Here is a 19,502-nt window from a genome sequence, read left to right on the forward strand (position 1 = left end):
TCAAAAGGCATTTGTGAAGCCACAAGGGAGCCACTATCTGAAATGACTTGCATCTACACACTTCATACAGTACCTCACAAACAATATTTACAGAGCACACAGCACTGTGACTTTAAAGTAGAAGTACCATAACACCCTTCCACATTAATACGGATATATTCTTTATTCAGGTAAGGGTAAATGGTATTATATAATGTTTCCACTGTACACATTTCCCTTCCTTTGCCCGATAAATCCCACCATGTCTCACATTAAATGAAATACTACATGAAATGAAAACTTGTTTTTCAACAACATACTGAAGATTGTTAATTAAATAAAAAAATATTTGTATTTGTTACTAATGTTATGTAGCTAGCTTATTTATTTGAAATGGCACCCTTCAACCCAATGGCACCCTTCAACCCAAATATCTAGAATTGTAAATATGTTGAAGGACTAAAAACAGTACAGCACATTTTCAACATCCTGTTCATCATTATAAAAGGCTCCAAATCGTGACTTTGCAGTTCTTTTGAAACATCAATGAATTCCTCTGATAATAGACAATATTTCCCTCACATTACCTCCTTCATCTACGGTACATATTTTAAAATCAAGAACACAGAACTGTCACCTGTGCTCTGAAGTATCTCCTCCACTGTAGTGTCTGTCAAGTGAGGTCTGACCAAAGGAGGGATGAGACAGAGCGGAATAGTTCTCTGCCTCATGGCTCTCCCCTGATGAGATGTGATTGCAATTGGTGGCGAGCTAACTTGTCATGTTACATGTTGCCTATCATGTGGATGCATGATGTGCTATGTCTTAATTAGATGTCTAGCTGTTGGTAACAGATTCCTTCATACAGTATATCTCTCTCCCACTATGGCTCATCCCTGCTTCCTGTGATGAATCTACTCCATCGGGAAAAAGCAGGCGTGACCTCCCCCGCCTCTACCTCTCAGAATGCCATTACCCAGGATGCCGTTGGTCACATGGCCTGCCTGCCCTCGTCACTATGGCATCATTTGGCCAGCTGTCAGTAGATAGTGTAATGCTGCGACATCATCATGGTTGGCCTGAAGGGGAGGGATCCGTGATGACTCAGGGATCAGCACACAATTACACAGATCCCATAGGCCACTAGTCCTGTGTTTTGTAGCTACGCCATACTGAACCCCCCCCCCCCCCCCTCCCCCCCACAATGTGTAACTAAGTGCCACATCTCATATTAAGAAGCAGACTATGTTAGACATCCTAAAAATGACCAGAAGACATGTTATCTCATTCCATTCACATTCACTCAAAATCATTTTTAATCCCTCAAATCTGTGCATGTGTCCAACATGGCATAAAACAAGACCCTCTGTAGAGCAGCCAGGACAAAATGAGATGTTCTGAGACTGGAGGACAAACCACAAATGACTTTAACATGCCAACTCTGAATGTATGATAACAGTCTAAAACGTCCCACAGACATTCCTGGTGGATGACAAGGGACAATTGAAAGCAACAAAATGCTCAGACCGCTAACAATGTTCCATGACTGCTTACTGTATGTAAAGCAAGATGAGAAGCGATGGCTGTTAAGTGAGGACAATGTCAATTCTGAGAATGGCGTTTTTCTTTTTCACATAGATACACAATGTAAAATCCCCTCAAGGTGATTTGTTACTCTGTCATTGTTATGCTGCAGCCTCTGAGTCTGTAATGCCATCATGTCATCCATCACTCTTATCTGGGACGACATGGGCAAGAAGTAAATGGGCCTTGCCTCTATATTTATCACCCCACCATCATTAGTAGAAAATCCAAAAAAGACAGACAATAGAGGATTGATTGCAGAGAATAATGCATCAACAATCCACAAAGGTAGAGAGAAAAGTAAATTGTAAATCCACAATTGAGTTTATTGTCCTAACCTTCATAAAAGTGACAAAGTGGCAGGGAGAAAAGCAACAAAAATGCTGAGAGTACAGGCTGCATTCTTTAGGTTGTTGTTGTTCTGAGAGGTTTATCTGTATTGGAACAGTGTACTGTACTGTACTGTACTGTACTGTAGGTGTAAGCATAGTTTTTGCTGCATGGATAGATAGAGTGTTGCTGTAACAAAGTCCCTGAGGCAGCCAGAGGGTTCATCTTTCAGGACAGAGGGTCCCGGGAGAAGAACAGAACAGCATGTTGGGGTATCAGGAACCCAGCGCGGCTCACTGAATTCTGGAACGCTCCCAAACTCCCAACAGATTGTTTCCCGACTTGGAGTGGATACTGAGATAGCCCTCTCCCCCAACTCTTATAGAACCCTGCAGCCTCTTTAGCTACCGCACTGTATGAAGGTGCTACAACCACATTGCTACAGTATGTGGGGTTGTTGAGCTGCACTGCCACTTAGACATACAATACCGATGCATATTAAGTAGCTTGAAGACAATGCTTGAAGAGGACAGTAATGCTGCCATGACCTGTGTTGGGCTTGGGGTTAGGTTAGCTCATATGGTTGAGCCGATTACCCTTTCAGGGTTAATTTCTCCATGGTGAAAACCACACATGACACTGTGCTGGCCCCTTTTAAACACCTATCACACGAAGACAGCCGTTCCACATAGCATCCATGCTTTCCTCTGGTGCAGCTTTCATGCAATTGGCAGCAGGTCAATATTTTGAGACATGCAGAAGAAGTCAGGAGTTTCACCCGTTCCCCTGTGAGGAGGACTGAACTAATTGCATCATCCACCACAGCTGTCACAGCCACAGAAAAAAAATACAGAATGAAAACAAAACAGAGATCAGACCTGAGATATACAAATGAAATGACCTGAAGTTCCCTATCTTTAATTTTGTCTTCCCCCTATGCATTTGGCAGAGGAGATAAGAAGGAAGGGGTGATGTGGAGGAATACCAATCACCAGCTGTGTTTATTCATTACTCTACCCATTGTGATAATCTAATGTTTATCTGATAAACAAAGCTGTGGGCATAGGTGTTCCACAGGGGAAGTAAACTGGGTTTTTTGGAAGGGAAAAATACAGTGGCCTGTCTGTGCATCTGCATAAAAGTCCCCCCCCCCCCCCCTACTTCCTTAGCCTCCTGCACACACACCGAAGCCTAATCTTTTATTTAACAACCTGAATATCACAAACGAGTTTGTGCATCTTTATTTGTAACACTCAAAGGGACCAATCATTATCTTTTAATTACCACTACCCAATATTGGGAGCCATTATAGGAACATAATTAATCTTCCACCATGGCAAACTAAAGGGACTGGGAGTGGGAGGGGGATTTGCACAAACAACATGTTCATACATAGCAACTCTTTTGAGGTACATTATTTGCACACGAACAAACACTGAATAATGAATTAATGGAGCAGCCAACAGCCATAAAGAGGCAGCATTGAATGATTACGGTACTAGGTGAATTGGCTGTTCATTACATGCACAGCCATTGTGTGTTCCTTACAAATCAGACACATAGGCCCAGCACATTTCTGTATTACATTTTTTTATTCAAGGCTATCATGCATTTTACAGCCTTCTTAGCATTGCAGTCCCAAAAAGGCAAATAACAGAAATAATTAGGTAATTGATACAATTGCATTAAGATCAGGCACACCCTAATGACCTGTTAGGTCCATCTTTCTGTAGGCCTAAATACAATGTGTATCAGGTCTGGGGTGAATTTGAATTGAAGGCAGTCAATTCAGGAAGTTACTTAAACTTAAAATCCAAAAATGTAAAAACTTTTGAAATAGAGTAAATACTTTCTACTCTTCATTTTACTGACGTTCTTGAAAATAGATCCCATATTTTAAATATATTTTTTGTTTGTTTACTTAACAATTCGAATTGACACCATCCCTGATGTGTATGCATTAACATTTTACTTAGAATAGTCCAGTGCTTGGCTTGGACTGAAAAGGTTTTGGTACTCATTTTGGGTGCCGGTACTGTTTATATTTAGGTGCAGGAGCACCACAATTCTTTTGAGCTGATATTATATTAAAGGAACAGAAGCTCAAGCAGTAGAAAATGTGAGGTGCCGGTACTCAGCTCCGGTGAGCTCCTGCCCAAGTCAAGCACTCCGGTAAGCTCCTGCCCAAGGCAAGCACTCCAGTGAGCTCCTGCCCAAGTCAAGCACTCCGGTAAGCTCCTGCCCAAGGCAAGCACTCCAGTAAGTTCCTACCCAAGGCAAGCACTCCGGTAAGTTCCTGCCCAAGGCAAGCACTCCGGTAAGTTCCTGCCCAAGTCAAGCACTCCGGTAAGCTCCTTCCCAAGGCAAGCACTCCAGTGAGCTCCTGCCCAAGTCAAGCACTCCGGTAAGTTCCTACCCAAGGCAAGCACTCCGGTAAGTTCCTACCCAAGGCAAGCACTCCAGTAAGTTCCTACACAAGGCAAGCACTCCGGTAAGTTCCTACCCAAGGCAAGCACTCCGGTAAGTTCCTACCCAAGGCAAGCTCTCCGGTAAGTTCCTACCCAAGTCAAGCACTCCGGTAAGTTCCTACCAAAGGCAAGCACTCCGGTAAGTTCCTACCCAAGGCAAGCACTCCGGTAAGTTCCTACCCAAGGCAAGCACTCCGGTAAGTTCCTACCCAAGGCAAGCACTCCGGTAAGTTCCTACCCAAGGCAAGCTCTCCGGTAAGTTCCTACCCAAGGCAAGCACTCCGGTAAGTTCCTACCCAAGGCAAGCACTCCGGTAAGTTCCTACCAAAGGCAAGCACTCCGTTAAGTTCCTACCCAAGGCAAGTACTCCGGTAAGTTCCTACCCAAGGCAAGCACTCCGGTAAGTTCCTACCCAAGGCAAGCACTCCGGTAAGTTCCTACCCAAGTCAAGCACTCCGGTAAGTTCCTACCCAAGGCAAGCACTTGAATAGTCACCTATACAAACTGTTGCAGATTGATTAAAAAGTCCAATTTAAATCACTGTTACAGGCCAATCTTCCATATTATTCTAAATAATAAAATATTAACTAATCATTGAATGACTAATTGCTGCAGACAACATAGACAACAACATTTTATTTCAATCCCTATTCGCAATACCCCTTTAAAACCACCTCTATCAAATCATAAGACCTGATGTTGACAGTGTACATTTAAGTGACTGTATAAATCACATAATTTATGTGGCAATCCCATTTCTATGCTGTACAGACATGAGACTTAATAATATTTAAAGTTAAAGTTACACTACTTGTAGCCTACTGTTTTAAGGTTAAATAATAACTGTACACTAAGAGGAGAACTATCTGATTCATTTATTGAAATGGCACCAGGGAACCTAGACTTGAAGGGTGGCGATGACAAATACACAACCTCCGGAGGATAGAGACATTTAGATTGATATATGCATATTTGGCAGACAATCTGTCAGAAAAAAACTAGCCCCCTCCTTCCCCCAAATCTTCATGAGGTATTTGTTTTTGCAGACAAAAGAAAACTTTGGGTCTTTTGTATTCAGTACAGATGAAATGTTTAGCCTCAGTAAGTATCGACTCAGAGACCCCCTATTTCAGCAGCATTCAAGATAGTTATATTCCAATTCTTAGACGGTTGGTGAAGCATGATAAAACAATGAACGATCAATCATGGCCCGGTTCAGATATGACCAAGAACTACATCCAAGTGGGATATTGAACTACGATATCACATTAACTTTAATACCACAGAGCAGAGAGCTCACTGTACAGTAGGTGATGTATCATATATGAAAACAATGAAGTCACACAGAGCAGGCTTGACCTTTACAGCATATCAGTTGAGGCTTGCTCTGTATCCTGTGGAAAAATATCCCCTCTGTATGGCAGAGAAGTATAGGCCGACCACAAAAAAAAGGTAGATTAACTGAAAAATATGAACAGTCCACATTTCCCTTTCAATTATATATACACTTCCTTTCAAAAGTTTGGGGTCACTTAGAAATGTCCTTGTTTTTGAAGGAAAAGCAAAAAAATTGTCCGTTAAAATAACATCAAATTGATCAGAAATACAGTGTAGACATTATTAATGTTGTCAATGACTATTGTAGCTGGAATTGTCTTATTTCTAATGGAATATCTACATAGGCGTACAGAGGCCCATTATCAGCAACCATCACTCCTGTGTTCCAATAGCACATTGTGTGAGCTAATCCAAGTTTATCATTTTAAAAGGCTAATTGATCATTAGAAAACACCTTTGCAATTATTGTTGTTCTGAATAGCGAAGCAATAAAACTGGTCTTCTTTAGACTAGTTGAGAATCTGGAGAATCAGCATTTGTGGGTTCGATTACAGGCTCAAAATGGCCAGAAACAAAGAACTTTCTTCTGAAACTCATCAGTCTATTCTTGTTCTGAGAAATGAAGGCTATTCCATGCAAGAAATTGTCAAGAAACTGAAGATCTCGTACAACGCTGTGTACTACTCCCTTCACAGAACAGCGCAAACTGTCTCTAAGTAAATTAGAGTGTCTAGTTTGAGAAATAGATGCCTCACAAGTCCTCAACTGGCAGCTTCATTAAATAGTACCCGCAAAACATCAGTCTCAACATCAACAGTGAAGAGGTGACCCCGGGATACTGTTCTTCTAGGCAGATATGCAAAGAAAAAGTAATATCTCAGACTGGCCAATAAAAGGAAAAGATTTAGATGGGCAAAAGAACACAGACACTGGACAGAGGAACTCTGCCTAGAAGGCCAGCATCCTGGAGTCACCTCTTCACATTGAGACTGGTGTTCTGCAGGTACTATTTAATGAAGCTGCCAGTTTAGGACTTGTAAGGCATCTGTTTCTCAAACTAGACACTCTAATGTACTTGTCCACTTGCAAAGTTGTGCACTACGGCCTCCCACCAGAGCCAGTTTGCCTCCAGATGTGACGCTTGGCATTCAGACCAAATTGTTTTTATTTAACTAGGCAAGTCAGTTATTTACAATGACAGCCTACCCCGGCCAAACCCGGGTGACACTGGGCGACACTGGGCCAATTGTTCACTGCCCTATTTGACTCATAATCACAGCCAGATGTGATACAGCCTGGATTTGAACCAGGGACTGTAGAGACACCTCTTGCACTGAGATGCAGTGCCTTAGGCCACTGCGCCACTCGGGAGCCCTAAGAGTTCAATCTTGTTCAGAGAATCTTGTTTCTCATGGTCTGTGAGTTTTTAGGTGGCTTTTGGCAAACTCCAAGGGGACTGTCATGTGCCTTTTTCTGAGGAATGGCTTCCGTCTGGCCACTCTACCTTAAAATGCCTGATTGGTGGAGTGCTGCAGAGGTGGTTGTCCTTCTGGAAGGTTCTCCCATCTCCACATAGGAACTCTTGAGCTCTCCCAGAGTAACCATCTGGTTCTTGCTCACAGCCCCGGTTGCTCAATTTGGCTGGGTGGCCAGTTCTAGGAAGAGTCTTGTTGGTTCCAAACTTCTTTAATTTAAGAATGATGGAGGCCACTGTGTTCTTGGGGACCGTCAATGCAGCTGAAATTACTTGGTACCCATCCCCAGATCTGTGCCTCAACACAAAACTGTCCCGGAGCTCTAAGGACAATTCCTCTGACCTCATGGCTTGGTTTTTGTTCTGACATGCACTGTCAACTGTGGAACCTTATATAGACATTTCCAAATAATGTCCAATCAATTGAATTTACCACAGGTGGACTTCAATCAAGTTGTAAAAACATCTCAAGAATGATCAGTGGAAACAGGACGCACCTGAGCTCAATTTTGAGTTTCATAGCAAAGGGTCTGAAAACTTACAGTGGGGCAAAAAGTATTTAGTCAGCCATCATTTGTGCAAGTTCTCCCACTTAAAAAGATGAGAGAGGAAAATCACATTTTATGATTTTTAATGAATTTATTTGCAAATTATGGTGGAAAATAAGTATTTGGTCACCTACAAACAAGCAAGATTTCTGGTTCTCACAGACCTGTAACTTATTCTTTAAGAGGCTCCTCTGTCCTCCACTCGTTACCTGTATTAATGGCACCTGTTTGAACTTGTTATCAGTATAAAAGACACCTGTCCACAACCTCAAACAGTCACACTCCAAACTCCACTATGGCCAAGACCAAAGAGCTGTCAAAGGACACCAGAAACAAATTTGTAGACCTGCACCAGGCTGGGAAGACTGAATCTGCAATAGGTAAGCAGCTTGGTTTGAAGAAATCAACTGTGGGAGCAATTATTAGGAAATGGAAGACATACAAGACCACTGATAATCTCCCTCGATCTGGGGCTACACGCAAGATCTCACCCCGTGGGGTCAAAATGATCACAAGAACAGTGAGCAAAAATCCCAGAACCACACGGGGGGACCTAGTGAATGACCTGCAGAGAGCTGGGACCAAAGTAACAAAGCCTACCATCAGTAACACACTACGCCGTCAGGGACTCAAGTATTGCAGTGCCAGACGTGTCCCCCTGCTTAAGCCAGTACATGTCCAGGCCCGTCTGAAGTTTGCTAGAGAGCATTTGGATGATCCAGAAGAAGATTGGGAGAATGTCATATGGTCAGATGAAACCAAAATATAACTTTTTGGTAAAAACTCAACTCGTCATGTTTGAAGGACAAAGAATGCTGAGTTAAATCCAAAGAACACCGTAACTACTGCTTTTCTGCAAAGGGACCAGGACGACTGATCCGTGGAAAGGAAAGAATGAATGGGGCCATGTATCGTGAGCTTTTGAGTGAAAACCTCCTTCCATCAGCAAGGGCATTGAAGATGAAACGTGACTGGGTCTTTCAGCATGACAATGATCCCAAACACACCGCCCGGGAAAAGAAGGAGTGGCTTCTTAAGAAGCATTTCAAGGTCCTGGAGTGGCCTAGCCAGTCTCCAGATCTCAACCTCATAGAAAATCTTTGGAGGGATTTGAAAGTCCGTGTTGCCCAGCAACAGCCTCAAAACATCACTGCTCTAGAGAAGATCTGCATGGAGGAATGGGCCAAAATACCAGCAACAGTGTGTGAAAACCTTGTGAAGATGTACAGAAAACGTTTGACCTCTGTCATTGCCAACAAAGGGTATATAACAAAGTATTGAGAAACCTTTGTTATTGACCAAATACTTATTTTCCACCATAATTTGCAAATAAATTCATTAAAATTTGATTTTCTGGATTTTTTTTCTTCTAATTTTTTCTGTCATAGTTGAAGTGTACCAATGATGAAAATTACAGGCCTCTCTCATCTTTTTAAGTGTGAGAACATGCACAATTGGTGGCTGACTAAATACTTTTTTTGCCCCACTGTATGTAAATAAGGTATTTCTGTTTTTTATTTTTAATGAATTTGCAAAAACGTCAAAAAACCTGTTTTCACTTTGTCATTATGGGGTATTATGTGTAGATTGGTGAAGATTTTTTTTTTTTCAATTAAAATTTTAGAATAAGGCTATAACGCAACAAAATATATTTGGATAGCTAATTGGCATTTTCTGAGAACTTTCCTTTTTCAAATCAGTGCAAGACAGAAAAGGTATCATTTCTTTTGGAAAATACAACAGCACTGAAAACAAATGGGCAAGCCCTGTGGCAATTTGTCAGTGTCATTTTCCACAAGTGTCTCTATGCTGTCCCCACAAACATTTCATACAGGAAATAATTCATCTGCATCCAGAAGAAAGGGCGAGAGAGCGCCGTCGCTGAATTAGCTATGAGATATCTCCTCAATAACTTCTAATCAGACTGCTGCCGTTTCCTCCACTGGAAACAAAAGTCATTTCAGTAGATGTGATGGAGGGAGAGAAGGAGACAGCTTCTGCATGCTCAGGACCAGTGTCGAGCTAGCTAGCTAGCTGGCACTGTAGAGCGGAACACTTTAATTAGGTCCAGACTAGCCCAGCACTACTGAATGAGCCTGACAATAGCACACGCTTCACTTCCTAAAATAAGGCCCACCAATATTGGTCTTGAGATTCACCTCAACGAAAATGCAGAAACGCTGTTTGAGGAAAATCCTGTATCTTACCTGGTTTCATGTGATCATGATTAAGGTGAACTCAAAAAAAGAAATGTGCTCTCACTGTCAACTGCATTGATTTTCAGCAAACTTAACTTCTTGGATATAGCGGGCGCTCTTTTAATTTATGGATAAAAAACGTGCCCGTTTTAAGCGCAATATTTTCTCACGAAAAGATGCTTGACTATGCATATAATTGACAGCTTTGGAAAGAAAACACTCTGACGTTTCCAAAACTGCTAAGATATTATCTGTGAGTGCCACAGAACTCATGCAACAGGCGAAACCAAGATGAAACTTCAAACAGGAAATTAGCAGAATTTTTGAGGCTCTGTTTTCCATTGTCTCCTTATATGGCTGTGAATGTGCCATGAACGAGCCTAAGCTTTCTGCCGTTTGCCCAAGGTGTCTGCAGCATTGTGACGTATTTGTAGGCATATCATTGGAAGATTGGCCATAAGAGACTACATTTACCAGGGGTCCGCCCGGTGTCCTTTGTCTAAATTGGTGCGTAATCTTCAGCTGCAGGCATTTTCCCATGGGATTCAGAGGAGAAAGCACACTTCCACGAACGATATATCATCGAAGAGATGTGTGAAAAACACCTTGAGGATTGATTCTAAACAACGTTTACCATGTTTCAGTCGATATTATGGAGTTAATTTGGAAAAAGGTTCGGCGTTTTGATGACTGAATTTTCGTTTTTTTTTTGGTAGCCAAACGTGATGTACAAAACGGAGCGATTTCTCCTACACAAAGAATCTTTTTGGACAAACTGAACATTTGCTATCTAACTGAGAGTCTCCTCATTGAAAACATCTTAAGTTCTTCAAAGGTAAATTATTTTATTTGAATGCTTTTCTTGTTTTTGTGAAAATGTTGCCCGCTCAATGCTAACGCTAAATGCTACGCTAGCTATCAATACTGTTACACAAATGCTTGTTTTGCTATGGTTGAAAAGCATATTTTGAAAATCTGAGATAACAGTGTTGTTAATTAACAAAAGGCTAAGCTTGAGAGCTAGCATATTTATTTCATTTCATTTGCGATTTTCATGAATAGTTAACTTTGTGTTATGCTAATGAGCTGCGGGGATAATTACACTCCTGGATACAGGTTTTTTTCGTAGCTAAACGTGATGAACAAAACGGAGCGATTTGTCCTAAACAAATAATATTTTTGGAAAAACTGAACATTTGCTATCTAACTGAGAGTCTCCTCATTGAAAACATCTGAAGTTCTTCAACGGTTAATGATTTTATTTGAATGCTTTTCTTGTTTTTGTGAAAATGTTGCATGCTGAATGCTACGCTAAATGCTACGCTAGCTATCAATAATCTTACACAAATGCTTGTTTTGCTATGGTTGAAAAGCATATTTTGAAAATCTGAGAGAGATGACAGTGTTGTTAACTCCATAGGGATAGGGGCAGGAGGGCTGGGAAGTGGAAACGACAGGACTTTATCCGAACGCCCACGGGCAGCCAGCAGGTTGTCGAGACGGATAGCCAAGTCAATGAGTTCATCCAGTGTGAGGTTGGTGTCCTGACATGCTAGCTCCCTGCGGACGTCCTCCCTGAGACTGCATCGGAAATGATCTATCAGGGCCCTGTCGTTCCACCCTGCTCCTGCGGCCAAGGTCCTGAACTCCAGGGCAAAGTCCTGCACGCTCCTCATCTCCTGACGCAGGTGGAACAGCCGTTCACCCGCCGTACGACCCTCTGGTGGATGGTCAAACACAGCTCGGAATCGGCGGGTGAACTTGGGGTAATGATCCCTCGCCGAGTCCGGACCATTCCACACTGCGTTGGCCCACTCGAGGGCTCGCACAGTCAAACAGGAGACGAGGGCGCTCACGCTCTCCTCTCCGGAGGGAGCAGGACGCACTGTAGCCAGGTACAGTTCCAGTTGTAGAAGGAAACCCTGGCACCCAGCCGCCGTTCCATCATACTCCCGTGGGAGCGTCAGCCGAAGAGCCCCGGAGCCAGATGTGGTAGCAGGAACAGGAGGTGCTGGAGGAGGGGGTGCTGGAGATGAGGTGGGAAGGCCACTCCTCTCCCATCGATCCATCCTCTCCATCATTTGGTCCATGGCCGAACCAATCCTATGAAGAACGCTGGTATGATGGAGGACCCTTTCCTCCATCGATGGGAGAGGAGATGCAGCTGCTCCTGCTGATTCCATGTGTCTGGTGCGGGATTCTGTCACAGCCTACTAGGATTGGTGGGTTGGAATCAGGGGGCAGAGAGCAGGGTTCAGTAAATCGTGATTTATTCTCCGGGCCGAAAAACGGTCACGCCAACATACAGGGCAAACAGACCAGCCCAAACACAGGACCAAACAGTCCGGAGAATACAAACAGGAAAACCACAACCAACAGAGTAACAAAAAACAATCCCGCACAAAACAAGGGCGGGTCAACCTACTACATATAGGGAAGCTAATTAAACCAAAATACACACAGGTGAAACTAATAAGACAAAAACCAACAGACAAACGAACGAAAAAGGGATCGGTAGCGGCTAGTAGGGCGGAGAAATGTGAGTTTTTCAAACAGGCCGTTTCCTTCCTGGGTTATCGTATTTCCATCTCCGGGGTGGTGATGGAGGATGACCGCGTTACAGCCGTGCGTAATTGGCCGACTCCGACCACGGTGAAAGAAGTGCAGCGGTTTTTAGGGTTTGCTAATTACTACTGGAGGTTTATCCGGGGTTTAGGTCAGGTGGCTGCTGGACCGGTGCGCTTGCGTTGGTCAGCAGAGGCGGGCAGAGCTTTCAGTCATTTGAAGGAGCTGTTCACCAATACGCTCGTGTTGGCACATCCGGACCCCTCTTTAGCGTTCATAGTGGCGGTGGACGCGTCTGAGGCGGGGGTCGGGCCGTGCTGTCCCAGCGCTTGGGCGTGCCACCCAAGCTCTGCCCTTGTGCCTTCTTTTCGAGAAGGCTCGGTCCAGCGGAGCGAAACTATGACGTGGGGGACCGGGAGTTGTTAGCTGTAGTCAAGGCTCTGAAGGTGTGGAGACATTGGCTTGAGGGGGCGAAAACACCCTTTTCTCATCTGGACTGACCATCGTAATCTCGAGTATATCCGGGCAGCGAGGAGACTAAATCCACGTCAAGCTAGATGGGCCATGTTTTTCACCAGGTTTCGGTTTACCTTCTCATACCGGCCACGCTCCCAAAACACTAAAGCCGACGTGCTGTCCCGCCTCTATGATACCGAGGAACGGTCCGTTGAGCCAACTCCCATCATTCCACCTTCATGTCTCGTGGCACCGGTGGTATGGGAGGTGGACGCGGAGATAGAGAGGGCCTCACGGTTAGAGCCGGCACCCCCTAACTGTCCATTGGGGACTCAGTACGCGCCGAGGGGGTCCGGGATAAGCTGATCCGGTGGGCTCATACTCTCCCTTCCTCGGGTCATCCTGGCATCGAGAGGACAGTGCGGAGTCTTAGAGGGAGATACTGGTGGCCCACGCTGGCTAAGGACGTGAGATTTTATGTCTCCTCGTGCTCAGCGTGCGTTCAGAGCAAGGCTCCTCGGCACCTGCCTAGAGGGAAGTTACAACCCCTCCCCGTTCCACAACGGCCGTGGACACACTTATCGGTGGACTTTCTTACCGACCTTCCCTGGTCGTTGTGGATCGGTTTTCTAAGTCCTGTTGTCTCATCCCCGGTCGTTGCCCGGTCTCCCTACGGCCCTGCAGACTGCGGAGGCCTTGTTTACCCATGTCTTCCGGCACTATGGGTTGCCTGAGGACATCGTTTCTGATCGGGGTCCCCAATTCACGTCCAGAGTGTGGAGGGCGTTTATGGAGAGACTGGGGGTCTCGGTCAGCTTAACCTCAGGTTTTCACCCTGAGAGTAATGGGCAGGTGGAGCGTGTAAACCAGGATGTGGACAGGTTTCTGCGGTCCTATTGCTGGGACCGGCCTGGTGAGTGGGCACGGTATGTTCCTTGGGCTGAACTCGCTCAGAACTCCCTACGCCACTCCTCAACTAACTTGTCCCCTTTTGAGTGTGTGTTAGGTTACCAGCCGGTCCTGGCCCCATGGCATCAGAGCCAGACCGAGGCTCCTGCGGTTGAGGAATGGGTACAGCGCTCCAAGGACACCTGGAAAGCCATCCAGGACTCGCTAAGGTTAGCGGGAGAACAGCAGAAGAGGAGCACTGACCAGCACCGCAGTGAGGCCCCCGTGTTTGCACCGGGGGACAGGGTCTGGCTCTCGACCCGAAACCTGCCCCTCCGCCTGCCCTGTCGGAAGCTGGGGTCGCAGTGTGTGGGGCTGTTCAAAGTCCTGAGGAGAATAAACTAGGTGTGTTACAGGTTACAACTTCCAAGGTATTACCGTAATAACCCCTCGTTTCATGTGTCTCTCCTCAGGCCGGTGGTGGCTGGTCCCCTGCAAGAATGTGAGGTGCCTGAGGTCCCTCCGCCCCCTCTGGACATCGAGGGGTCCCCGGCGTACACGGTTCCTGGCATTCTGGATTCGAGACGCCGGGTGGGGGGCCTACAGTACCTCGTGGACTGGGAGGGGTACGGTCCAGAGGAGAGATGCTGGGTTCCGGTGGGGGACATTTTGGACCCTTCTCTCCTGTCTTTTGCCAGTCCTGTCTGGTCCAGCGACGGTGGGTTTGTGCCCATAGGCGATGTTGTTGCCGGTGATGTCTGGTGAGGACCTGTCTTACAACAGGCCTACAAGCCCTCAGTCCAGCCTCTCTCAGCCTATTGCGGTCAGTCTGAGCACTGATGGGGGGTTTGAGTGTGCCTGGTGTAACTCGGGCAGTTGTTGTTGCCATTCTGTACCTGTCCCACAGGTGTGATGTTCGGATGTACCGATCCTGTGCAGGTGTTGTTACTGTGGTCTGCCACTGCGAGGACGATCAGCTGTCCGTCCTGTTTCCCAGTAGTGCTGTCTTAGGCGTCTCATAGTACGGACATTGCAATTTACTGCCCTGGCCATATCTGCAGTCCTCATGCCTCCTTGGAGCATGCTTAAGGCACGTTCACGCAGATGAGCAGGGACCCTGGGCATCTTTCTTTTGGTGTTTTTCAGAGTCATTAGAAAGGCCTCTTTAGTGTCCTACATTTTCATAACTGTGACATTAATTGCCTACCGTCTGTAAGCTGTTAGTGTCTTAACGACCGTTTGTAACGCTCGTCCTCTTCTTCTGACGAGGAGTCACAAGGATCAGACGAAAGCGTAGCGTGGCACGTGTTCATGACGATATTTATTCAACTCAGAACACTAAAACAAAAATAACAACGAGAATGATACGAAACGAAACAGTCCTGTCTGGTGACATACACAAAGACAGAAAATAAACACCCACGAAACACAAGTGGGGAAAGGCTACCTAAGTATGATTCTCAATCAGAGACAACTAACGACACCTGCCTCTGATTGAGAACCATACCAGGCCAAACGCAAACACAACATAGATAACGGAACATAGACAACCCACCCAACTCACGCCCTGACCATACTAAAACAAAGACATAAATAAAATAACTAAGGTCAGAACGTGACACCGTTCCACATGTTCATTAATTGTTTATGGTTCATTGAACAAGGATGGGAAACAGTGTTTAACTCTTTTGGGATATGGGGCAGCATTTTCACTATTGGATGCGTGCCCAGAGTAAACTGCCTCCTACTCTGTCCCAGATGCTAATATATATGCATATTATTAGTAGTATTGGATAGAAAATACTCTGAAGTTTCTAAAACTGTTTGAATGGTGTCTGTGAGCATAACATAACTCATATGGCATGCAAAAACTTGAGAAAATTCCAACCAGGAAGTGGGACATCTGAGGTTTGTAGTTTTTCAAAGCTTGGCCTACCGAATACACATTGAGATATGGATAAAGTTGCACTTCCTACGGCTTCCACTAGATGTCAACCATCTTTAGAATCTAGAATGAGGATTCTACTATAAAGGAGGGGCTCATGAGACCTCTTTGAGTCAGTGGTCTGGCAGAGAGCTTCGGTCTCCTGACGCGCGCTCCCGACAGAGTTACCTCTCGTTCCAATGCTTTTCTGAAGACAAAGGAATTCTCCGGTTGGAAAATTATTTGTTTTATGTTAAAAACATCCTAACGATTGATTCCATACATCGTTTGACATGTTTCTAAAGGACTGTAACGGAACTTTTTGAGTTTTGTCTGGATGAAATGCTCGCGCCTCATGAAGATGGATTACTGGGCTGAACACGCTAACAACAAGTGGCTATTTGGACATAAATTATGGACTTTATGGAACAAATCAGACATTTATTGTCGAACTGGGATTCCTGGGAGTGCCTTCTGATGAAGATCATCAAATGTCTGGTATGGTTCTGTACACACTTGGTTCCCATTACATTATTATTTCCCTATTTAACCCTCTGGTTCTCATTATGTTTTGTGCGTGATTGTTCCCGGTTCTGTGTTAGGCTGTTGTGTTAGGGTTTGTGATCCCTGCGTGGATTTATTTTCGCTGATTATTTTTCCTGAGTAAAAGTACGTTATTTTACTCAGTTCTGTGTCCTGCGCCTGACTCTGTTCTCACCTCTGCACAACTAACACATGCCAAAATAACTTCAGATCTTCATTGTAAAGGGAACCCCTGCACAACATTCCGCTGAAAAGGCAGTGAGCAAAATTCTAAAATATTTTTTTGAAATATGTAGCTTTCACACATTAACTACAAACCTCAGATGTCCCACTTCCTGGTTGGATTTTTCTCAGGTTTTCGCCCGCCATATGAGTTCTGTTATACTCACAGACATCATTCAAACAGTTTTAGAAACTTCAGAGTGTTTTCTATCCAATACTATTAATAATATGCATATAATTGCATCTGGGACAGAGTAGGAGGCAATTCACTCTGGGCACGCTATTCATCCAAAAGTGAAAATGCTGCCCCCTATCCCAAAAAGGTTAAACTGAGAACTCTATGGTTATATGGCTTGTGTTCTCAAGAGCTGGCATGTTCCTAAGAAGACAGCCTACTTACCAGGATCCAGGGCGAGCTCTGTCCTGACTCTCTAGTCCACCAGCCCAAAAAGGTTGCAATGTTCCTAGATGGTGACCAAAATAATATTAACATACACAAAATAAAACAAAAAGGAAATCCATAGCAAAAAAGTATCAAACAAATAAGGTAAGACCCTGTTCGGCCAGAAGGCTCCTCAATCCACCTCTCCCTCAGCCATCACCTGCCAATCCCTACTCTCTCTAGACAGATGTGCCTCCCACAATGTACCAATCTTTCGGTTTGCATGTCACTGCCTACGTCACTGATTTATCCGCTTGTTGCCCACATCCCCAGAACACAAAATAGTAGCTAGGAAGATGAAGATCACAGATGTTATTTTTAATGAGTGCATTCTGCAAATGGCTGGTTTGCATCATCTACCTTCACTAAAACAACGCAAAGAACGCCTGCAAACTTTGGATGTGAATTGCAGTGTTCTGGCATGTCTGCCTCTTGATTTGTTGGGGGAGTTGTCTGTCTGAAGAGGACCTCCCCCAGATTTTTTTTGCCCCCTTCAAAGTTACCAAGAGTCTGTCATTAATCCCAGACCCTAGTCACTGCTGTTGCCTAGGGTCTGGATTTCAGAGACTTGCCAATCCCCAACACATGAACAATCATCACGTCCTGGCTATCAAATCAAATTGTATTTGTCACATGCGCCGAATACAACAGGTGTAGTAGACCTTACAGTGAAATGCTTACTTACAAGTCCTTAACCAACAATGCAGTTTTAAGAAAATACCCCAAAAAAGTAAAAGATAAGAATAACAAATATTTAAAGAGCAGAAGTAAATAACAATAGTGAGGCTATATACAGGGGTTACTGGTACAGAGTCAATGTGTCAATGTGCGGAGGCACCAGTGTCGAGGTAATTGAGGTAATTACATACATGTAGGTAGAGTTATTAAAATGGCTATGCATAGATATAATAGAGAATAGCAGCAGCGTGGTGGGGGGGGCAATGCAAATAGTTTGGGTAGCCATTTGATTAGCTGTTCAGGAGACTTATGGCTTGGGGGTTTAGAAGCCTCTTGGACGTAGACATGGCGCTCCGGTACTGCTTGCCGTGCGGTAGCAGAGAGAACAGTCTATGACTAGGGTGGCTGGATTCTTTGATAATTTTTAGCGCCTTTCTCTGACACCTCCATGGTTTCTGGTTGGGGTATGTACTTACTGTCACCGTGGGGACGATGTCCTTGATGCACTTATTGATAAAGCCAGTGACTGATGTGGTGTACTCCTCAATGCCATCGAAAGAATCCTGGAACTTATTCTAGTCTGTGCTAGCAAAATTCCTGCAGTTTAGCTTCTGCTTCATCTGACCACTTTTTTTATAGACCGAGTCACTGGTGCTTCCTGCTTTAATTTTTGCTTGTAAGCAGGAATCATGAGGATAGAGTTATGGTCAGATTTGCCAAATGGAGGGCGAGGGAGAGCTTTGTACGCGTCTCTGTGTGGGGAGTAAAGGTGGTCTAGAATTTGTTTCCCTCTGGTTGCACATTTAACATAGTGATAGAAATTAGGTAAAACTGATTTAAATTTCCCTGCATTAAAGTCCCCTGCCACTAGGAGCGCCAAATCTGGATGAGCGTTTTCCTGTTTGCTTATGGCGGAATACAGCTCATTGAGTGCGGTTTTAGTTCCAGCCTCGGTCTGTGGTGAAGTGTATAACCCGCCAGCTGTATGTTCTTAATGTCATTGTTCAGCCACGACTCGGTGAAACATAAGATATCACAATTTTTAATGTCCCGTTAGTAGGATATAGAGTATGTGATTTCAGTTTGTCCCATTTATTTTCCAGCGATTGAACGTTAGCTAGCAGAACGGAAGGCAAGGGCAGATTAGCCACTCGTCGCCTGATCCTCACAAGGCATCCTGATCTCTTTCCGCAAAACCTATGTTTCCTTTTCCTGCAAATCACGGGGATCTGGGCCTGGTCGGGTGTGTATAGTATATCCCTCGTCTCCGACTGAACTCCTCGTCTAATTTGAGTTGAGTAATCCCAGTTCTGATGTCCATAAGCTCTTTTCGGTCATAAGAGACGGTAGCAGCAACATTATGTTCATAACTAGTTTAGAAAATTGTGAAAAAACTAACAAAATAGCATGGCTGGTTAAGAGCCAATAAGACGGCAGCCCTCACCTCTGCCGCCATCTTGTACAGTCTCTCTAGACAGATGTCTCAGCACCTGACCTGGTAGCTGCTGCCCCCTAGGGTTGGGAGGTGTTCAGTGGTCCACTGAGGGTCTTCAATACTTACTGCCTCTCTATCTCCGTGTGGTGTGAATAACCCAGTTTTATCAGGATCAACCATCCTTTAATATCTTACATAAAGACTTAGAAACAGTCACAGAATGTCTGGTATGGTTCTGGCATTGTGAAACTGATGAAGTTGTTGTTGGACATAGTGACAAGAAAACAAAGGCATCAAATAAAACAAAAGCTTTTGATCTTTACATTTACTGGGATTGAGAGGGACAGTAAAAACACATGACATAAAAGCATACACTTAAAAGGATTTCTCATGGGTGTACTGCTTGGCAGCTAGAGTCAAGTGAAAGTAA

The sequence above is a fragment of the Oncorhynchus kisutch genome, linkage group LG3 (genome assembly GCF_002021735.2).
Source record: "Oncorhynchus kisutch isolate 150728-3 linkage group LG3, Okis_V2, whole genome shotgun sequence".
Lineage (NCBI taxonomy): Eukaryota > Metazoa > Chordata > Actinopteri > Salmoniformes > Salmonidae > Oncorhynchus > Oncorhynchus kisutch.